Source organism: Bidens hawaiensis, unplaced genomic scaffold, assembly GCF_021521415.1.
Source record: "Bidens hawaiensis isolate Kalapana, Puna unplaced genomic scaffold, B.hawaiensis_p1.1 tig00009067_1, whole genome shotgun sequence".
Taxonomy (NCBI): domain Eukaryota; kingdom Viridiplantae; phylum Streptophyta; class Magnoliopsida; order Asterales; family Asteraceae; genus Bidens; species Bidens hawaiensis.
Window position 1 is genome coordinate 900,514 of NW_027491664.1, and position 24,986 is coordinate 925,499.

Genomic DNA, 24,986 nt, shown 5'->3' on the forward strand with positions numbered 1-24,986 from the left:
GATCAATCAGCGCGATTAGTGTTAATATTGGTCAAGGATGGTCGAGGATGATAAAAGTAAGAGTAATTAGGGTATGTTTGGTTGAAAGGAATTGAATGAAGGGGGAATGGAATGGAAGAAGGAATGAAATGGATCATTACCATTCCTTTGTCTTGTTTGGTTAATATATGGAAATAAAATGAATAATTACGTTATGTTGTTTGGTATCCGAAAAATATTTTATGAATAAAATAGAAATAATTAAAATATTCCTATCTCAAAATATATAAATTTTTTACAAAAAAAAATAAAAAAATACCTGAAATGACGACGGTGGTGGTAGCTCTGGAGATGGAAATGGTGGTGGCGGTGGCGACGGTGGTAGTGGTGGCGGTCAGGCGGGGGGGGGGGGGGGGGGGTAGTGGTCAAGCGATGGTAACATTAGTAGTGATGGCGGTGGTAGGGTGGTGATGACGGTGGTGGTGACCAGGCAGTGAAAGTGGTGGTGGTGGTTATGGTCGGGTGGCGACGGTGACAATGTTTGTTGTGGTTATGGCGACGATGGTAGCGGTGGTAGCTTGGGTGGTAAGGTGGTGGTGGTGTAGGTGGTGATGGCGACGGTGGCGGTCAGGTGGTGGTGGCGGCGACGGTGGTGGCGGCGGAGGTGGTGGTGACAGTGGCGGTGGTGGTCAGATGATGGTGGTGGCTATGGTAGTGGTGGTGGCGGTCAGGCGGCGGGGGTGGTGGTTGTGGTGGTGGTGGTCAAGCGATGGTAGCATTAGTAGTGATGGCGGTGGTAGGGTGGTGATGACGGTGGTGGTGGCCAGGAAGTGATAGTGGTGGTGGCGGTTATGGTCGGGTGGCGACGGTGACAATGGTTGTTGTGGTTATGGCGACGATGGTGGCGGTGGTAGCTTGGGTGGTAAGGTGGTGGTGGTGTAGGTGGTGATGGTGACAGTAGCGGTCAGGTAGTGGTGGCGGCGACGGTGGTGGCGGCAGAGGTGGTGGTGGTGGTAACGGTGGCGGTGGTGGTGGCTATGGTAGTAGTGGTGGTGGCGGTGGCGGTGATTGTTGTTAGATGATGATGTTGTTGAGAAAGTAGGTTGAAGGAGGAATGAAATGAAAAAAAGAAGGGGGGTAGGAATGAATGGTTTTGATGGAATGAGATTCCATGTGTAATGGATGATTCCATTCCATTGTGCAACCAAACACCTCTTATTTCATTCCCACGTAATGAATCATTCCATTCTGCCTGTCATTACTGCATAACAAACGCTACCTTATGGTGTTTTAGAGGAAATGAAATGGACTTGATAATGGATGATTTCATTCCATTGACCAACCAAACACATTATTTTTCATTCAATCATGATAGTCTATTTCATTCCACCTCTCATTCATGCATAGCAAACATTACCTTAGTTTCAATTGGGGTTATCTAGTTTAAGTTAGGGCAATTAGGGCCAATCAAGCTACTATTTATTATAATTTATTATTACCTAAATTAGCCAAAACTCAATATTTGTTACTCAAGGCCGAACATGCTCAAACAACATCAAAACTGATTAATGATGAGCATAAAAAATGAACCTAATGTAGCCTAATTAGGCATGTCATACCCCATTAAAAGCTACCATGAGTCTTAAGAGCCAATAAGACATAATGAAGCCAGTCGTAGTCCATTAAGAGTCACTATGACCACCTATGTTGCCAAATGTCGGACTTGTTCTAAAGTGAAAGCAAAACATCACTGTTATGCTTATTGCAACAACTAATGCTCCCAGTATGTAAATGGGAAATGACAACCATGGATTTTTATCACCAAGCTTCCTAGGACTTCTCGTGGGAATGATACAATTTGAGTTATAATAGACAAATTGGCCAAGCCTATTTTCTACCTATGAAGAGACTTTAAGTATGGATAGATTAACACGTTGTATGTAGACAATGTAATATCTCTACATAGCGTATCATTGTCCATTGTGTCAAATAGAGATAGTCGTTTCACGTCCAATTTTGGAAAACTTTTCAGAATGCAATGGGTACGCACTTGAATCTAAGCACAACCCAACACCCCGTAATAATCAACAAAGTGAGAAATATTCAAACTCTTAAAATTTTTGCTTCGAGCATGTGTGATAGACTTAGGAGGAGGCTGGGACGACCATTTACCTCTTATTGAATTTTCATACAATAACATTTATCACACAAGTATTATGGCAGCACCATTTGAAGCATTATATAACCATAAATGCAGAATACATGTGTGTTGTCAGAAATTGGAGAAAATTAGTTGTCATGACCTCAAATAGTTCAAGAGACAACTAACAAAGTATAACAAACCAGAGAACATTTAAAAACGAAATGATATAGACAAAAGAGTTATGCCGATTTTCGAAGAAAGTCGTTAGAATTTTAAGTTGGTGACAAGGTGCTGCTTAAGGTTTCACCTTGGAAAGGTGTGGTCCGACTTTACAAGGAAGGCAAATTGAGTCCACGCTTTGTTGGACCATTTTAAATTAATGAAAAATTGGACCTGTAGCTTATCGGCTATGATTACCGGAAGAGCGGAGTACACGACGTATTTCATATCTCAAATCTGCGTAAGTGTGTGGCAGATGAATCGCTGGCTATGCTATTAAAGGATGCGAAGGTTAACGAAAATCTGAAATTCGTAAAACAACCTCTGCAAATCGAAGATTTCTTAGTAATTTTTTTTAATAAGAAGAAGACTGAAATTTGTTGAAAGTAAGATGAAACTCCCAATAAGGTCCAAAGTTTATTTGTTAGTTAGAATTAGTAATGAAAAAGAAATACCCGTATCTATTTGATCAACCTCGAGGAAGAGATTAGTTCAAAGGTGGGGTTGATGCAACATCCTGAAAATTTCCATACTAATTTTGACAATTTAGGAAGTTGAGGGACAACTTAGTCATTTGACTAAAATTAAAAATATAAAAGGCTCATGAAGCGACACAACTGATGACTAATCAGATGAAATCGACACATGGCCGATGACTAATCAGATAGAATGACTTGCGTCGCCACATGTCAACACGAAAGAACATGTTTCATCACAAGAATGATTCGTGGCGAGCAACGGTCTGACTGAGGATTGCTCATTTTGGCATCCCAAACACCAAACAAGTTTCACTTTCTAGAAGTTCCTGCCATACTGATGGTCGGTTAATCTGTATATATATTCTTGTGTTAATTGTGTAGTTTTATTGAGTTTATTGCTAGAACTTTGGTACTTAATACGTGCTTTTGTATTTCAGGAAATTGATCGTTAAAGATGCTAAATCGGAGACCTATACGAGCATGGAATGATATCTCGAGAAGAACGGATCATGATTTGAAGTCTTAGGAAGTGTTAGAAGGATTAGGGAAGAGTATGGATGAGAAATCATAAGCCCATGCTAAAACTAAACAAGATGGGTTGACAAAATGTGGCCATAAAGTAAAACGAGCATATCATGGGCTAGATAATGAGTTATGGGACCCATAATATATGTATTTTGGGTTTCTCGATGAGAGGAATCTGAATATGAGGTTATATTTAGTTTCGGTACCTGATGAGATGGGTATATGTTTATCGCGATGGACCTAAAAACGGGAAAAAATGAGTTTTAACTCATATCTTTTATTTTACAAACCCTAAAACCATTATTACGACTTCCAACAGCTGTTAGGCGATTTTTGGTGAATTACAGGGCTACCAATAATCTCTTGATCAATCCTAATGGCGTTTCTCATCATAATTGAAGATCTATAGATGACGATGCTCGGCTAGTCTTCTCGAATCATACCCTGGATGCAGGGTATTGTATTGTACAGTTTTTCTCATGTCTTAAGAACGAATGATTTGTAATTGTTTATGATTAATCTATGAGTATTGATGTTTGGTATTACTGTGCACTCAGTCGGTTTAGGATTATTTCGATCAGAATTATTAGTTTGCCAATTGCTATGATAATTGCTTAGAGGATTGTTTTGACTAGTTTGAATATGATGAAGCATACAATTGTCCTTAGTTGAGTCACATTGCAGAGACTGTTTGATAACCAGTGTCATGTGTTAGCGATTGTTTATGCCTAAGGTCTGCCTAGTTAGTTAATCTTATTTGATTCCTAGGTATAGATATAGCTGATGGCTCAGCTAAATTTTGTAAACGATGCGCGTGTAAACTTGTTTTTACAACAAGTAACTTTGTAAACAAAAAGGGTGTTTAATCTCCTTTGTTATGAAAATAAATATTAAATTAAACATTTTTCGATGAGTAACCAAACTTTGATAAACTGAAAAAGTAGTGCTAATTGTTGGTCACACGGTTAGGCCCCTATGGACGGGTGTGACAAAATATCAATAAATCACCATTGATTATCATATTCCAATAAAAACACAATATAACATTCACATTCTAAAAACGCTAAAAAAACATATGAAAAAAAATTTGAATTTGATATTGGAATATCCATGAATCACCATGGATTTTCACATTCTAATACCAATTCAACGTATAATTAAATCATATAATTGTTGAAACTTGTATTCAAAAAAATTGAATTTGATATTGGAATATCCATGAATCACCATGAATTTTCATATTCCAATACAAACTCAATATTATAAAAGAAATCAAACTGGAAATCGAGTGTTCATGTATGACTATGACTTTTCGAATTTTCAGTTAAAACCACAATATATACATTGAATTTTTGGAATCATACGTTGCATGAATCACAATGACTTGTACGTAATTTTAAGATTGGGAGTGTAACCATTATTATTTAAAATGGCTAGTTTGACGGCTTAAAGCTATGGTTCCAGTGTGGTATGTTTTGGCCTAATAGGTTTCAACACCCTCATCGGAACCCCGGGTTGCTCCCCCAGGTAAGCAACCTAGTCTCACGTTTGATTAGAATTTATGCTCATTGCTTATCCTTAGGTTAAATAACCTTGGTATCAATGGTTCGGATCACAAGTGTTGTCCCCCTTCCAGTTAATGCATACCCGTTAACTAAAACCGTCCATTAAGGTGATCGAAAAATCGAAAAATGGAAACATGATTTACACCATTGAGTTGTCACAAAGTCGTTGAAATTAAATGTATAAAACAAAATAGGTATAAGCATTGGAGTTGTGTGTGAACTTGTGTGTTATAACATGATTATGAGACTATATATATATACATGAAGCATATGAACAAAATTTAAAAATGCAGAGTAGTTTGAGGGTACTAAAATAAACTATAACTGTGGTCCATAAATGTTTGAAATCAAAACTCTAAAAAGTATATTTTGTAAGTCCCAGTATTAAGATTAATATAGACGTAAAAGAATATGAGATGTAGATGTGAGTATTTGGGATGGAGGCAACAAGGTCTCAACTTCGAATCGGATTCTAATCGATTTTTACCGTAAGGGGCATTTGGGCGGCAGGTTTTCTGCGAAGCAGTAGATATTGGGCTTGGGCTACATAGTGATGTCTGCGATCGTGGAGGTATGAGATCACTTTTTGTCATTGGGTTACCCGAGGAAACCGAGCTTTATTCATTTGCTTCTTATGTGAACCAAACATTTTTTTTCACGTCATTTTTCATTGATATCTAATACAACATATAAAAGATTATGAGCATGTTTGAGATTGAGTTTGAAAACTGTTTATTGACTTATTGAGTTTTTCATAAAGTCATTTTGAAAAACGATTTATGGCTTTTAAGAACCTGCTTTTTAAGCCTTTAAAGAGCTAAAATAAGAGAAACTTTTATATTTAACAAACATTTTTTTAACTTATTGAGTTTTTAAAAAACCAATAAATTAATAAATTATTTTCAAGCTCAATCACAACATTTTCTAAGTAAACAAACAATACTGCCCCAAAACAAGAGATATTATTGGACGAGTCAAGTGACCAATTGAAACAAAACGAAAACATATTTTGGTCTTTACAGCATGAAGTATGAAGTCTTTATCACTAACTAAAACCTCACACACTAGAGTTAATTTGCGTTCACAATGGATGATTATAGTAAAACATATTTTGTTCTTTACAAAAAGAAGTCTCTATTGTAGTTAATAAAATTAAATCAAAGATTATTTCAAAATCAATATAGATTATTTAGTTACATACTAATATTTATGTCCTGATTCATATTTTTACTTAAAAATTTGTTTTTACTTAGTAACTTTGTTAGGGTGGACTAAGTCTTGTTGGGATGGGGATGGACATGCTAATATATATCTCCCGATTCATATTTTTACATAGTAACTTTGTTAGGGTGGACGGAGTCATGAACTTGGCTTGGCCGAGTAGTTTGGGAAACCACCCCCTCCCATCCGAGTACCTTGTCGAGTACTTTTGAACGAGTAGAACAACTTGAGCCGGGTAGTTGAGATTTAAAAAAACAATTTTCTTTTATCGGTTATAACTAAAACCATAAACCATTTAAACCACATTCTTCCACCTTTCTAGTCAATACACTCTCAACTCTATACACTCTCAACTTAAAAAAGAAAAAGAAAAAAAGAAAAAGAAATGAATGAAAGATTAAGAATAAAAATCATCGGCTTCAAATGCAAAAAAAACACAGAGACAAAAAATGTTGCTATGGATCGATACGAGCCCATTTCGACCCAACCATTTGTTAGCCATCCTTTTATGAGGCATCCGAACATGAGCCAACTGAACCCGGGCCATCACTTTTTGAGCCATCACTTTCCACACATTTTTTTTCTTATTTTCTTCATTTTAGTATTGTGTTTTAATTTTTATCTAATGAAACTATGCTTTTGATTTAAATAATTCATATAATTTAATAGGAAATTAAAAAATAAGTGAATATTAAGTGAATAGTTTGGTTGAGTGGATAAATCATCCTCTCAAAATTGAGTACGTAGTTTTAGGTTGTTTATAATATGTGTGTGTGATAATAATAATTTTAACACTAATTTAAAAATAAAAGTAATTAAGTTGACATTCAGAAGTAGTGGTGGAAAGACCACACATGAACTCAATGTGAAACACGACCAACAGGTATGCCCCGGTCAAGGACGGGTCACAACTTAGAATAGATAACACAACTTTACAAATTAAGACGTGATAATGACTTCAATTTACAACTTAGGTGTCGTTTTGTTGTTTAAATGTAAAATATCTGTAGTCTGTATACCATAACTGTAAACCTCTGTAGAAGAATAGGTAGACCAAAGGTCTGCAATTTGTATTAAGAATGTTGTATATTTTTTTAACTTATGTAGACAGTTGAAATAAACTTAAATTTAAATAAATCGATTTTTTAAACTTCATAGAGTTTTTCAACATTTAAAAAAAATCTGGGTCTTTTCAATGTGAGTTCTCAAATGCTATATAGGTTGATTTCAACTTTCAAATACATGAAAACCTAATGACTAATTTCATTCTTATCATGAGAAAATTTTAGAAAATAAAAATTCGAAGGCTGTTAATTTCACTTATAGTCAACGTCGAAGTTCGGAAGAGACGGGTGGCGGAGAGCAGCGGAGACGAGGGGTGCAGAAGCATGGTACAATAGGTTTATGACTCGAGTGCGAGATTTTGATCGGTGGAGTAGGGCTGTGGAAGAGTGACGCCGGTGGAGGGGCGAAGACCGGTGGAGTAGCGAGGGGGTGATGGCTAGGGCTGAGAGTTTGTGAACGAGAACGATGGTTATGAAGTTAGAAGAGATAAAAAGAGGTTGTGCTAGATTTGCACCAACAAGAGCCCACACAAATGTTTTTTTAATGAAACGTTTGTGAGAAAGCAAACACTCTGCAGAAGCTCATGTATGAGCGCTACAAACAGAAGAGCTCCCGCATATTTTTTTTCAAAAAACAACACCACCTTGTATTATAATTTATATTTATAACTTATAATAAATAATAAATTAGTCTAACGGCCTTAAATTCGCGTCCCCATTCCCATGGAATCCGTACAGTAATTATCTGGGTACGTTAATAGTTTATTATCATTTGGTAATCATTAGGCCATCGGCATTTATCATTTAAATAAGTACAAGCCCTTGTATCCTAGCGGTATCAACATATGTTACATATGTTCCTTCTCAATGGTTAAGGGCTTTATTCTCGTGATGAAGTTTGATAAAAATTTGAGTAAGTATTTGACTTGACCATTTACAAAAATCTAAACAAGTAAATTTGAGTAAGTGTTTGACTTAACCATTTAAAAAAATCTAAACAAGTATAAGTAATTAATCTCCAGTAAAATAACTGTGAACATTTGTTATCTTTTGATTAATTCTTATAATTCTTTTTCCTCAAAAACTAAGATCTTAATTATGTAATAAATAATTATTTACTTTCCTTTTATACTTTATTTATATTATATCAATACATTTTTTAAAATAAATGTTAACATATTATTTTATTATATATTCCAAAATACTTGGTGAAATCCAAAAATTAACAAAAACCATTTTTGTCAAAGATTGAAAAAAATATAATTTCAATTGTTATAATTACTATGTATATTATAGAAAATTATAAAGAAAAACAAAACTCGAATATGCTTTCATTGTATAAAGTAATTTTTTAATCATTAAATTATAAATATATGTTTAAAAGTTGATCCATTTTTTTTAAATCAATTCATTTATCTATTATTATTATTATTATTGTAAATTGTCATATAAAGTTATATATTATAAATATATGTTTTAAATCTATCCATTTAATTTTTTGTTTAATTTAGTAAACTATATATATATATATATATGTTAAAATGTAATGATATTATATACCAATTACTTTCAGATATAACAAAGCTTATCATATTTAATTTCTTAGTTTTTTTTATCAATGATTGTTTCGGGTTTTTTGTGGAACTTAAATTTGATTTTTATGGGTCAAAAGTTGGTTAATAGATTGTTTGGTACACGTTAACTACATTTAGATCAAAATTTGTTACGGGTCAAAAATGAGAAATCTGAGTATTTTTAAAGTTTGAGAATGCAAATAGGTTTCTCGTCAAATTTGTTACGTGTTTAAAGTGTTCACTTGAAATTGTCAAACGGATGAAAGTTAGAATTTTAAACATGATTTGGGTTTCAAATTTATTTTCAAGGGCATTTTTTGAAATAACCAAAAGGTTCGGGATTTAACAAATTGACTATTTTTCCCTCGACTATTATAATTTAAGAAATGATTTGACAAATTGACTATTTTTCCCTCGACTATTAAAAATTAAGAAATGATTGTGAACACTTCGACATGCCACCCTTACACCTATCAATGCTTCTAACTTTTATCAAATTTGAAATATTTGTGTCAGCATTAACTTTTACTTCAGTTGTGATTAGAACGTTGTATGAGAAGCATGTCATGCAAAACTATGCTCAAATGAAGCAAAATATTTACAAAATTGAATGGGTTAACATATTATTTTTTAACCAATAACCGATGGGTTGGGTTAATGAATTTTTAAAAAACGCCAAATGTAGGTCAGTTTTGCTTATGTTCTTATTTATGGCGTTTTTCGAGTCATCCGATGATTTAATGTTATTCTTTTTACTTAAAAATTCTCGTTTACTATTGCCTTACTAAAACAACACCCGGTTTTAGTTGTTTCTTTTTTCTTAATCTTATTTGAATTTCGGGACGAAATTTCCTAACAGTAGGGAATAGTGTGACATTCGTCATTTTCGGTTTGATTCATATTTGTATTTGTACGGTAAACCCGACCAATTTTTCCTTTCGGACCCTTCGTTATTAATAAAATAGTGGTTTTTATGTTACAAACTTGTTTCACACCTGTCGGATCACGATAACATCCTTTACGGTGTTTAAAACGCTCATTTATTTTTCAAAATGACGTAAAACAAACTTCAGGGACTAAACTTGCCAAAAGACCAAAGCTGGAAACCTACCCACCCCCATAGGCACGCCGCGCCGCGCGGACAAGGAGGGTGTGCTGGTTGCGAGTGGTGGCCACCTACTTGCACCAGATTTCATACTCGTGTTTGTAATTATAACTCTTTAACCCTCAACTAACCATCTTTAATACATGTAATCCCATCCGTTGAACTTGGTGACAACACTCTAACCTTTCCCTTATAAATACCAACTCATTCTCACTCATTTTCAGCTGCTCAACCTTCTAACACTCTCTCAAATTAGAGTTATAAGCTTCTTTACATTGTTCTTGACAGTTTGATTTTTTGAAGTCAAACAGAAGCTAATCTTTGATTTGAATCCGTTTTTGGTAATTAAATCTTGTATTTTAAGTTTTTTTTATGTTATAATACCCTTCTTCTTTGTTCTCCCTTCTTCAACAATGGTTGAATTAGGTGTTTATGCCATTCTAAGGCAAATTTACATGAAATGGGTATTTTAGCCCATTTCAACATTTTAATCCATTTAAGCTTACTGTTTTCATTTAAGATATGAGTTTTAAGATTCTATATTAGTTCTATGGTTTTGGGTATGTGGTAACTAACCTCGGTCTCATACCGAGTCATGGACCGAACCAAAACCAAACTCTCATTAACTCTTTATTTAACTGTTTTAAAACAAGTTGTATTTAAGATTCAAGTGTTTAAGTTCTTTTATTTACCTTTTGTATTTGTTGTTATTATATGGATTTGTTGGAGCCAAACTTGGTCATATACCAAGTCTTGAACCAACTACACCAAACATAACGAACCAAACCGAGTTGACTCGCTTAAAACACACTAGTTGTGTTTCGGGCCACCGAATCTCATATTTTCTTGTAAGATCTTATTATAAACTGATTATAAATATTTTCTAAAAAGACTTGGTATGTCGGAACCGACTTGATCTTATAAAAAGCTTGGGCCGACAAAACCGAACACCCGTTTAACATTGGCGTTTAGAGTTTCTTCCTCATAGAACTCCTAATTTAGTTAAGTTTCTGTTTTTAATGAGTTATCTCATAATAATTGTCACTTTGGAATGTCGGGTTTAGACTATTGCATTAATCTATCAAGGGGTCGTGCACTATTGCAATAAACTAATCCCATCATATATGCTTAACAAAAGTTAAGTAAAACATATGGATAGAACACCGAGAATCGATTTCGGGTTAACTTACTTTTCAAACCGTCACTTTAGTTACTTAAGTTTTCACTTTAAACCCCAAAACTTTGTTTACTTATTTTGTTTATCATTTTATTTCACTTTAAGTTTCCTTAAGACATCCTACTAATTAAGGACCTTTTTAACCTAGGACTCGCACGTTAACTCGTTGAGCTCGTTTTCCCGAAGCCTTCTCTTGAACAAATTATACACCAAAGTCACTTATTCCATGTGAGTAATCACACTCCCCCTTTTACGCTTTTATACTTTTGGGGGTGGCATGCGTACCATATTCAAACTTACATGTTTTAAGACCTCATTACAAAACCCACAATTCTACAGTATGTTTTTATACGAATATTTGATCGATCTTTTGTTTATGCCTCATGTTGATTATGTGCACGAGTGTTAATTTTATTGTTGTTGTTGAGCCTCAATAAGTATGATCATACGCACCCCTAACTACTTTAGCCATGTGCTAGTAGAATAGGGCCTCATTATCCGAGTATTTTGGTTGTTACCAAATAGAAAGGATCCTTAGTTATTTACATATACAATGGTTGTTGCTATATTCTATTTACACATATACATTTTTATTATGCCTCATTATATTATATATACTCAAAACTAGTGTATTGCTCACCAACATTTGTGTTTGTCAAATATATTTTTAAGCATGCTACAGGTTTAATTTTAGGATGCTTATGAAGATTGAAGACTCATCACTTAGATTATACTTTTAGGATACTTTAACGAATTAGATATTGTTGTAATTGTTTGTATTTAATCTTTGAACAAGTTGTATTTGAGTTATTGAATGAAATAAATATGTTGAGGAAATATTGTTACTTTAATAGTGTCATTGTGTTATTAAGCAATCCATTGTACCCTGGCATGTCCCACCGCCTTTGGTTGAGGTGTGACAAATAGCACCTTATTCCTATGTCATGTTATTTCATGATAATTAAATAAAGAGATATGCATAACTTCATAATATTCACTAAAACATCATTTTATGTAAACAAATGGTTTATATTAAGTATTTATGAGATAACTTACTTTAAATATGAGACAATCCCTTAAATTACTAAGTGATTTGTCTTTGATATTTTAGTAAAAATAATCTTTGTATTATACTTAAAATACCAGTTAAAATTAGTTAAGTAGTAAATGATCAACCTTGAATTAACAAGTATTAACTCGTACAACTCTGGGACAATTATAGAACTTTGTAATCGGGGGCCAAGAGTTGTTTAAAATAGATTATGATCTACACTCCCTTGACAAATAATCAACCAATTTTAGTGGATTAACATCAACAATCCATTTTCACAAAAATGTCAACATTCCCATTTTAAAGGTGATCAATTACTACTAATACTTCATTTGGTCCATGTTTATATTAGGATTTATGTTTTTATCAACCAAGCCTTTACAAGAACGGCAGTTCCCTAGCTTATCATCAAGTTTGGTACTTTGTGTCTCTTTTAATATTTACATTTTATCAACCGAGGCCTCACAAGAGTGGCAGGTCCCCGGCTTATCGTCAAACTCGACACTTGGAGTCTCTTTTAAGGTTCATATTTTATTAACCAATGCCTCACAAGAGTGACAGTTCCCCGCCTTATCGTCAAGATCGGCACTTGGTATATCTTTTAAGAGTGTTTTAACATTCCTCATCAAGTGATAAATACAACATAACCTTTACATTTTATAAACCAATAACATGTTGAACCAAATTAAACTTAGTTAAGATTCATTATAAACCAAGATGATACTATGAAAGTTTAGCCAATACTAAGCATAATGTTATACATCAAAGCACTAGATACAAACATTATCAAATTAAAACAATCTAACCAATTTGGATGACTAATCTTTGATGCTATGACTTCTTCCAAGAGCTTAATCTCCTTGATCTTCAAAAGGTGGATGGATGGGATAATTCCCTTATTAATAGAGGTGAAAGTAAGTGGGTGGAGTGTATTAAGTGTTCCTCCAAGTCCATTGGATGTGGTGGATGAGCATTCCATTTAAAGGCTGAGCATGACTCTCAACATGGTCCGTGTTGACATGGACACGATCGTGTTGATCATTTTGTCTGACTGTATTAAATGCTCGTTGTCATAAAGTACAACAGGAAAGAAAACATGGCCCGTGTTGACTCTAAACACGGCCATGGTGATCCTAGAAGCTTCTCTTTTGTCCTTTCTCTTGTAGTGTCAACATGGGAGCGTGTTGATGTGAACATGACTCGTGTTGAGTCGGGAAACGTTTATTTTGCCTTTTCTTCTTGTACTTTCAAAATGGGGGTGTGTTGTTGTCAACATGGGTCATGTTGTGACTTTTGAATTTTGTCTTTTCCTTATATGTTTGTAACATGGTCATGCCTTGCTTCAACATGGGGGGGGGGTGTATTGAGTCAGTTTTCACAATTTCCTCCTTTTTTTTCGCATATTAGCTTGTTTTATTCTTTAATGCTATATTTACCTAGAAATATAAATTATAAACATTAGTGATTATTTATTCTAATATTGTAACATCGTGAAAATACCTGACCAAAAATAACAAGTTCCAAAAGTCCAAGGACCAAAAATGACAAATTTTAAACACTAGAGTTTAAATTGAAAAATCTGATTTCTTGACCCATCGCGATATGCGATGGATCAGAAGGAAAACCCATCGCGTATCGCTATGGTTTGTCTGACAGGAAAGACACGTGGCGTGCCAGGTGTCCACACGTGGCAGAACGCCCGCCACGTGTCACCACATGGCATCACGTCTGCCACGTGTCGGCACGTGACAAGCCTATAGGGCATGTCATTGGTCTACGTCGCGATACGCGACGGGTGACCAAGGGGACCAACGCGTATCGCGATGGGACCCCTGATAAGCCTATAAATAGAGGCCATGGGCTCTCTCACTCCTCAACCCAAATCCACAGCAGCTTTCTCTCTCTAGAATACTCCTTCTCTCACTAAAAACCACCTCGTAAAAGTGCCACGAGATACCTCGATTTTCTTGCCCAACATTCCGACATTCCTAGAAGTATGTGCCACTCACCAACGACGTCATCCCGAAGTTTGAGCCATCATGAGACGACCCGACAACCATCTCGAAGTACATGCCGTGAAGATTGGGTGCCTCGATAAACGTGTCAAAGGAATGGTTGATCAAGAAGATAAAGAAAACGAAGCGGCATCGAAGTGCTGCTCGATTGTGTAGGGTTTCTATAAGCCAGCCAAGGTAGGCATGATGCCCGAATAAAGTAATAATAAAATAGTAAAAAGGCTTAATACCCTAAGTCGAGGATATACTCAATACCTCGATAAATAACAAAAAGAAATCTTAACAAAGAAAAGAAAGGATCAAAAAGTGATTATTATATAATTCTTTGTTATAAATATTATTTAAGTTTAATTTAATTATTCTTAGATAATAAGTAAAAGAAAATATACGTTTCTTAAATAAGAAGAAATATAGGGATTTAAATAAAAGTAAAATGAGTTAAACTAGATGTTTATCTTATGAAAGAAAAAAAATAAGTTAAAAGAAAGAGTTTTAACTTATAAAAGAAAAGATATTTTTAAACTAAAGTTTTAAAGTAAAGAAAGAACTAAAGGTTCATAAAGAAAATATAATCGAGGTAAAGATTATAAAAAGAGACTAGAGGTCTTAATCCGGATTGAATAGGACTAACAAAAAGTTATACTTGTACTATAGGTTCAAGATAGCAATGAAAAGGGAAATACCCTCGGACAGTGTATTGAAGCTTATCCAAAAGAAAATGTGAATACGCCCAACTTATTAAACTTGTTTAATCGAGTCAAAAATAAATGAAATGAATTACATGAGACTACGTGTCTCTAAAACGTTATAAACAAAAGTAATCGCTAGCCCTTAGGCTGTCGTGTACGTTTGTTTGGATCCTTACATATGTGGTAAAAATTCGGGGGGCACACCGCACCACACTTGGTCATGACCTCCGCCACGATGGGCCGGACCTAAGTTACGTCCGAGTGAGACTGACCATGTGTATACATATGGTACCTAAGTAATGTCGAACGCTGCGGTGTTTGCTGGGGTGTCTTTTGTGAGACTTAGTTTATAATTGTGTTTGTTTTAAAAGCTTGATTATTCCTAAGCCACGATGGGCCGGACCTAAGTTATGTCTCGAGGGGTAATCAAGTAAAGAAAGTATTTTAGCGTCAGCATATTCACCAACATGTGTCGCTGACGTATTTTTAAACATTTTGCAGGTAATCAAGAATAGGAGCTTGGAGGCTCGAAGTGCATAAGATATCCGATGGCTCGGATTGTTTTGTTAATATTTAAATTATAAATGACGGTTTAATATAAACAACTAATCTTTTGTATAAACAAGTAATACATTAAACGGGTATTTTATAATCCCGTCTTTTGTAATGTAAATATTACATTTTAAATCCACATAAATATAAGACTTCTGCTTTTAATACGCTAACTCTGATTTATTTACAAATATGGTACCAAAATATGAGTCGCACGCCTAGGCCATGGTTTGGGGTGTGACAAATATAATTGCTGATGTTATACCTATATGGAGATATTTTAGTGCTGAAAAGATGTATAAATTTATATACATCAATATACTCCTATGAACTCTCGGGTTCCAAGAACATCAAACGACATTCAGGAATATCAAACTCATTATGAAATACAAACTGGCAGAATAACTAAAATCATACTTAAGATTGAAAGGGGAATGGAGAGGAGGAAAAATAAAAGGAGACAACCGAGAATGCCAAAAATGATAGTAAGATCAAGAATTGATCATTTACAGGAAGACATATATAATAAGATTCTTAATAGTTATAAATCATATAGCTGTAGTAATTTTATGCACTCTTGTAACTATAGCATAGATAAATAAAATATATTATTTGATTTCCAGGAAAATTGAACTTATATTTGAAATTTATCATAGTATGTCAAGAGAAGGTAGGCAAATTCTCATAACAATTCTTCCAATAAACCTAGAAGTGAGAAAGCACTAGCAATTAAGTTAAGGAAATTTCATCCTAATATATGGACGGTATCCATAAAATGATTAACGAAGCTATGACTCCAATTCTTGACGCACATAAGAATATCACTATGAGTCAAAGCCGATCAAGATATAGAAAAAGAAGCCGAAGTAACTCCATTCATTCAAGAAAGAATGAAAGTTACATGTCACACCCTCAAAATCCACTAACGGAGTTTTACCGTCAGAGGGTGTGAACTGGCAGGATCGGAATCATCAGTTATAATCAAACCATAAAATAAAGTTTCAAAACCATGAAAACGTTTACGAGTAATTAAATGCGGAAGCGTAAAAACCTTTAATCAAAAGTTGCGTCACGCAGGACGACTTAAAACCAAAGATAACCGTTAAAAATAAGTTTGCAGGACAAAAGCGTTTTCAATCAATGCATGTTCCTAAACCGCGCGTCCGCCTCGGCTACCTGAGAATAACATACTAAAAGTGTCAACACAAGGTTGGTGAGTTCACAAGTTATATAAAAATAAATCGTTTAGCGTTTGCGTTCAGCGTTACAGCGTTTTGCGTTAAGCGTTTTGCGTAACAACGTTACGGCGTTTTGCGTTACCAGATAGTGTTATGTCAAATTATATATCGATAGGTAGCTAGTCTATACAACAAGTATTACTAAGTGTTCGACACCGAAGCTGACTCGTTTAATAAGTGCCTTGTCACCAGGTCCTCCAGACCATGGTACGTGTTAGCCAAAATTACACCCGCTCGACCTCCAGTCGAGTTTAGCGTTGGGTGGGGTTTGTCAAACCCAGTAGTACTACTCAACAGTGACTCGCTATTCCAAATATTAACCGGTTCGATGTGTAGGATTTCAATTGTTTCGTTTGCCACTTAGCCTTTACAAGTGATATATAATTTACTAACAAAATCTTAAATGCGTTTATCGGAGTATGTTATCTCCCCCAAGTGAAAAGCGTTTGAAAACAGTTTAAAGAGGGGAAAGTGAAACTCACTGTTTGCGAAGAATTTCCCAAAATAAATCACCAAGATGCGCGTCACCGAAAAACTCTCTCTAACGTTCTAAAACAACAAAGAGATTTTTCTAAGTGTCGGAATATTATCGAGTCTCTAGACCCGGCACATAATACCTATGCATATAACATGTTTCGTGTTTCGATTGTGAATCGTGTGTGACTTTAACAAGTGTTTTTGTGACACATCACATGTGTAAGCAATCATATACGTGTCATGTATTCATAACGTACATTACTAGCAATTATTCCCCGTAAGGGCATTTTGGTCAACAAATAACAATTAACTAGCCATTATTCCCAATAAGGGCATTTTGGTCAATTTATGACAATCGATTAGCAGTTATTCCCCGCAAGGGCATTTTAGTCAAAACACGACAATTATCTTGCAATCATTCCCCTCAAGGGCAATTTGGTCAAAACACGATAATAAATTAGCAAGTATCATATTTCATGCATTTTCACAAAACTCAGCAGCTAGTTTCACCAAGACAGAAATCCTACTAGAAAGATTGTACTATTTCACCGATCATAGCATCTCAATTAATTTACCAAAAATCATCACAGAAGCACATACGTCTTAGGTTTCCAGAACATATTTTATTACATTTTTATTCCTCATAGTTTTCTCACAATCATCAAATCATTACAGCAAACTCATAACAGCCGAATTCATGCGCAACAGAATGTTATTTGCAATTCCCGTTAAACGAAAACTCCAATAAATGCAAGACCACTTGGGTTAGGTTCCTAACTCAATGAGTCAACTTCCAGAAGTGGAACCAACCCAATTGGTCTCGTAGTTCATGCGATATAACATTTACAACATAACCTAACAGCAGGTCTAACAGCTCAGCTTTGCACAACGTTTTTGTAAACTCATAAAAGTTAACTTCTACTTGTCCAAAAATTACAAGTTTATATTCTTTAGAAACTAGACTCAGCCTAGTTTACTGTAGTACCAACAATATCAACCAATTTTCATGTTTACACTTCGTTACAGTCACTTAAACTCCATAAACATTCTGTCCAGAAACTGTTTGCATCCAAACTCAACATAATAACAACCTATGAACTATCATGCATTCATATGACCCTCTAGACTCCATAAACACCATCCATGCACATCAATTACATATTACATACTTGATTAGGGTTTGTGTTTGAACTCAAATCAAAGACACAACAATTTACATGCAACAAGATTCAATCTAGTTATCAAATCATCATCAATCAACAACAATCATGTTAACTTCATACATACATGAAATCGGCTCATCTAGGGTTTTCAATTAACCCATTAAACATCAAAATAAATCAACAAGAATGTATAGAATAATAAAATATACCTTCCTAGCACCTAGTTCTTCAATCAACCACTTGATTTGATGTTGTATGTGTGTGTATAATGGACGGCAGCCGTGAGGGAGGGGGTAGGGGGTTTCCGATCGGGGTTAGGGAGAAAGAGAATGGGTTAGGGTTAAGGTTATTAGTATATATTTATAATAATAATAAGTTACACTCAAGTCCCTCCACTATCAAGTGTTACTTTTCTAGCCTAACTAACTTGTTTACATCTTGAGTTAAAGTCTATAACCATGTTATCACATAACACATAATTATCACATAATTACTGTTTTGACGTTTTTCGTTTATTCATCAATCGTTTTCGTCAACTCGTTTGCGTTTCGGTGCAAATCCCGAAAGACTACACATGTAGTAAGTGTTAAGCGTCATTTAAACCCTAGTTTAAATGTAATGAAGTGTGCGTTATAGATTTAGTGATCTTAAGTTTGAATTGACGGAGTTGAGTTAACGGAGTTAACCTGAAATTGACGATTGTCACATTACAATAGTTTCATAGTTGATAGCAACTTAAGGTACAAAATTCAAAAGAAATTTCCAAAAGGGGCTTTAGAAATTTTAAAGCTTACAACCCTAAAGAATTTTATGGAGATAAGAATGTTATAGGCGTAATTAGATGGCTATAAGAGCGGGAATCAATTATCATCATCATCATCAGCACATGCACTGGTGAAGAAGCTATCTAATATTCGGCTCAAATGTTCATGGGAGAATCCCTTGAATGGTGGAATACCTTGATCCATGCCAAGGCTAGAGAAGCATTGTACAATTCGAGTTAGGAGACATTTAAAAATATGCTTCTATAGAAATTCTGTCCAATCCATGAGATATATCGGATTCAAATGCAGCTTTGGAACCACAAGGTTGTTGGTACAAATCTCAAGGAATATAACACTAAAGTCCTTAAATATTTCCGACTAGTTCAGCATCTTGTAACTCCAGAGTATAACAAGGTTACTCGGTATATATATGGGTGGTCAAGAGAAATAAGAGACATGGTAAGATCCCATATGCCATAAACAACAGATTTGGCTATGGAATTAGCTGGATCCTTAAGCAATAGTATGATAAGGAGATATAACTACAAGTTTAGTTAACTCTTGTAAACTGCTTGTAAAATCGATTTCAGACGAGAAGTTTTGTATACAATAAAGGGTATTTAAATCCTTAATATATATAAAGAATAATATTAAGATATAGATTGTGTCTTTACACAAGAATGCTTATATTCATCTAAAAAAGAGACAACTAAATCACAATATTAAAAAGTATTCGGAATACAAAAGAGTATACGTCTGATACAATTCATCATCTTCAGAAAGATAAACATAAAGAGAAAGATGAATTCAACACTAGTCAAGACATAACAAGTATTTTTTTTATTCCCCTCCCTTTTCTTTATACCTTAAGTTATACTCAAAACACAACATAAAAGACAAATATTTGTCACTGTCACCTAGCCAACAACCCCATAACAATTCACTTAATATAATATAATTAAATTACAATCATTTTAAATGAAAAAGAAATTGTTACTGAATTACATTCATGTTTTTTGACATCACTTTCTCAGAGTTTACTTGTGACGAAGTTTCAATCGTCCCCCGTTATTTAACGTTTCAAGTCTTACTAGAAAACCCCCTTAGGCAGAAACCCCAACTACCGGGTAAAGGCGCTCATTTACGCAAGAACCGAGGCTTGAGCCGGTGACCCCTCTTAAAAGAAGCAACTAGGCTACCACAAAACCAAAAGGCCCGTGGTTTTGGTTATTCAGTTACATTCACGTTGGTAATTTTATTGTAATCAAGTCATTTTAATTAATTGAGATTTACTTAAAATTAAAGGAAACTAAATTTAGTTATGAGGAAAATAAATATATTCAATGACCCTCAATATCTTACAGAGAAAATATAAATCAGCAACCCGTATTACACATAACTCGTGTTTCTTTGGATGAACCATAACTTGGTTGCATCTCGTATGTGTCTCTAATGTCTAACCATAACTCGGTTTATATAACTAACCTAACTTGGTAGCCAAGATATTACCAAATATAATAAAACCATAATTGCAACCTCGGCCATAAACCCATTACATCATTAATGAATCACACGGATCCAATAAGTCCAACCCGGTCACTTACATGTGACAAGCCTATTAAGATGGAAATTACGTCCAACAATTAGTGGTAATTAACTGGACTTACTGGTCATCAACAACTTGCTCCACAAGTGGAAGCTATGATATCAATAGTAACAGTACTGCAATAGCAATTACTATCAACAACAAATGTGCAATAAGAAGTAATCAAATTACTACTAACAAGTCAATCATCAATGGTTATTAAGATACCAATGAAGGACTTCTTGTTGAATGTTTCTTGCTAATTGAAACTTATAGTCAATTTTGTTAGTTAATGCATAACTTGGTCACAAAGGAACAAAGTTAGTGGAAAGTGAACGTGGGAATCAACCAAAAATAGATTGTGGAGAACATGGGTTACAAGCTATGTGGGTTGTCTTTTAATGTTTTATTTGTTTTTCCTATTTAAGCAAAGTGTCAGATTGTTTTTCTTTATGCAACTTTTACTTCAGTACTTTCCTTTCCTTGTAATCGTTTGAAGTTGAGAAATAAACACAGAAAATTGTCCCAAAGTTTGTTCTTGTTTGCTGCTGATAACCTTTCATTTGGTATCAGAGCGATCCGGGTTTATGCCCAAATACTCGATGTTTAACAACATGTCTGTCGTAAACACAAGAGGTGCAACCCCCAAAGAAGCCAGTTCAATTTCATTGCAAATCCCTACCTTAACCATTACAAATTATACCACATGGTCCATCAAGATGGAAGCTGTTATGGATGCCCATGGGTTGTGGGATTCAGTCGAACCTCAGGCCGGTACGGCCGCCGACGAGAAGATGAACAAAACAGCCCGAGCCTTCATTTTTCAAGCGATTCCCGAAGACGTCTTATTGCAGGTCGCAAAGAAGAAGACGGCAAGTGAAATTTGGGAGTCGTTGAAGACTCGGTACTTGGGTGCTGAACGAGTGCAGAAGGCACGTCTGCACATACTCAAGCGAGAGTTCGACTCATTGAAGATGAAAGACGGTGAAAGCATTGATGACTTTACCAGGAAATTAAGTGGTATGATTTCCAAATTCAGTAGCCTTGGTGAGACGTTGGAAGAGAACGTACTCGTAAGGAAATTACTTGATTCAGCCCCCGAAAAGTATCTTCAACTTCTTGCTTCTATAGAACAATGTTCGGACGTCAATTCGATGTTGTTCGAGGAGGCGATTGGGCGGTTGAAGGCTTATGAAGATAGGTTGAATCAGCGAACAATTAATATTTCCGGTGACAACAGGTTTTTGTTCACCCGAAATGAATCTCAACAGACCCAAAAGGTAACCGGAAAAGGTTTCTCAACTGGCAGACATGGTCGGGGTTCGTACCAAGACAGGGGCGGTCGTAGTGGGTCACGGGGAAGGGGTTCATACCGTGGTAGAGGAGGCTACTGGAGTAGTGGTTCGAACCGTGACTCGGGCGAAACGAGTCGTAAGCCGCGTGATAAGAAACACGTTACGTGCTTCAATTGCAATGAACAAGGGCATTTCGCATCGGAATGTAAGAACGAAAAAAAGGTTGAAGCGAATTTGGTGGAAAAACACGATGATGAATTGGGTCTTTGGCTGGCAGTTCATGAAGAATAAGTGAATCCCATGGTTATGCTGAATGAAGAAACATTAGTTCCTCACAAGTACGGAGATAAAAGGGAAATGTTTGGTGATACTTGGTACCTTGATACAGGAGCCAGAAATCACATGTCGGGTATGAAGAAGTTGTTTGCAGAATTAGATGATAATGTGTCGGGTCAGGTAAGCTTTGGAGATGGGTCAAAGGTGCAGATTAAAGGCAAAGGTACGGTGTTGTTTGAATGTAAAGACGGTAGTCAAGTGGTGATTCCCGATGTTTACTATATTCCAGCCCTACATAGCAACATAATCAGTTTGGGATAGCTGGCCGAAGTCGGATATGAACTCAGAATGAAACACGAGTTCTTATGGGTGCTAGATGAAACCGGGAAAGTGGTGACCAAGGTGCAGCAGTCCAAGAACCGGCTGTACAAGGTGGCTCTCAAGACGATTCAGCCCATTTTTTTTGGCAGTGAAGATGGATGATGAAGAATGGGTTTGGCATGCAAGGGTTGGGCATGTGAACTTTGGTGTTCTTAACTTTATGGTGAAGAAGGGTCTAGTCAAAGGAATACCTAACATAACATACCCGACCCAAGTCTGTGACAGTTGTATGGTAGCTAAACAAACACGAGAGTCATTCCCGAATGAAGTAGGTTGGAGAGCTAGCATGCCCCTAGAACTCGTTCATGCAGACTTATATGGCCCAATATCACCTGAAACGAAGGGAGGTAATCGGTATTTCCTATTAGTTGTTGATGATTATTGTCGTTATATGTGGGTTTATGTCATCAAGTCATAAGACGAGGCACTAGACCTATTCAAACGGTTCAAGAACCAAGTCGAAGGAGATAGTAGTTATAAAGTCAGAAGGTTACGAACCGATCGCGGGGGCGAATTTAACTCTCATGAATTCAACTTATTTTGTGAACAGAAAGGTATACAAAGGCGGAAAATGGCACCGTACTCCCCACAACAGAACGGCGTAGTCGAACGCCGTAACCGTACAATTCTTGAAGTCACGAGGTCAATACTGAAAACTATGCAGGTGCCAGAAACATTGTGGGGGGAGGCGGTCCGACACGCCGTCTACATACTTAATCGAGTATCCACAAAGGGGTTGAAAAATAAAATACCGTATGAAGGTTGGAAGGGTCGTATTCCAACCTTGCACCATCTAAAGGTGTTTGGTTGTGTGGCTCATGTGAAGAAGATGCCGCCTCAGTTGACAAAATTAAGTGATCGGAGTTCAAATATGATGTATCTAGGGGTTGAAGAGGGAAGTAAATCGTACAAGTTATTTAACCCTAGTCTGATGAAAATTTGTGTGGCACGTGATGTAATATTTGAGGAAAAGAGAAGATGGGTCTGGGATGAAGTCCAAAGGCAGGAGCCCAACAAAAGACCTGGTTGGGCTGTTATCCACTTTGATAATGGCATGTCAAGAGAAGCCCACCACCATATACCTTTACCCTCAGTCGATGAAGACCAACAACCAACTCATATTAACACACCGTCACCTATCTCCACCTTGAACCAAACATCCTCAGCGGAGAGTCGAAACCAAGAGGTGGGTAATTCCAACTATGATCACACTCCACCACAAGGTTTTCGAGCATTATCGGAACTTTATGACGAAACCGAACCCATTGAAGAAGACATCTAAGAACTTTTATTCACCGGGGATGAACCAACCACGTTCAATGAAGCAGAAACAAGTGATGTTTGGCAGCTAGCAATGAAAAGGGAAATGGAAGCGATCGAGAAAAATGAAACTTGGGTTCTTGTTGATCCGGTAAAGGGACAGAAGGTAATTGGTTTGAAATGGGTATTTAAATTAAAGAAGGATGTTGAGGGTAAAACGGTCAAACACAAAGCCCGGTTGGTCGCGAAGGGTTATGTACAGAAGAGAGGGGTCGATTTTGATGAAGCGTACGCACCGGTGGCCCGACTCGAAAATATTCTTTTGCTGTTATCTATGGCAGCAAAGGAGGGTTGGTTTGTACATCATCTTGATGTCAAATCGGCCTTCTTGAACGGAATACTCAAGGAAGATGTGTTTGTTGCGCAGCCAGATGGGTTCGAAGTAAAAGGGAAGGAACAAATGGTTTACAAACTCAATAAGGCGTTGTACGGGTTAAGGCAGACGCTTAGGGCCTGGAATGTTCGTATTGACAAGACACTCAAAGATTTAGCGTTTGTTCGATGTGCCTCAGAACCTGCTGTGTACACTCTTAAGACACCGACATACACGTTAATTGTTGGAGTGTATGTGGATGACCTCATAGTCACCGGAGCTGATGAAGTTGAGGTAAAAAAATTCAAAATCAAGATGCAATCTATTTTTGAAATGACAGATCTTGGCAGGCTATCCTATTACCTCGGTATCAAGGTTGAACAAACTTGTGACGGGATCATGTTGAAGCAATCAGGGTATGCGAAAAAAGTTCTACAATCAGTTGGGATGTGGAGCTGTAACCCGTCACAGCAGCCCACTGAATACAAGTTCAACCTAACTAAAGATGAAGACGGAGTTGATGTAAACCCAACCGAATACCGTAAGATTATTGGTAGCCTCCGGTATCTAATTGATACACGACCGGACCTGGGTTATTCAGTTGGGGCAACTAGTAGATATATGGAGAAGCCGAAAGAAAGTCACCACGCAGCTGTGAAACAGATACTAAGGTATTTGAAAGGTACTGTTAATTTCGGTTTAAAATATTCAAGGGGAGGAGACGGGAAACTGGTCGGGTTTAGTGACAGCAGTCACGGATCATATTTTGATGATCGAAGGGGAACAACAGGTACTGTTTTCTACTTCTTGGGAAGC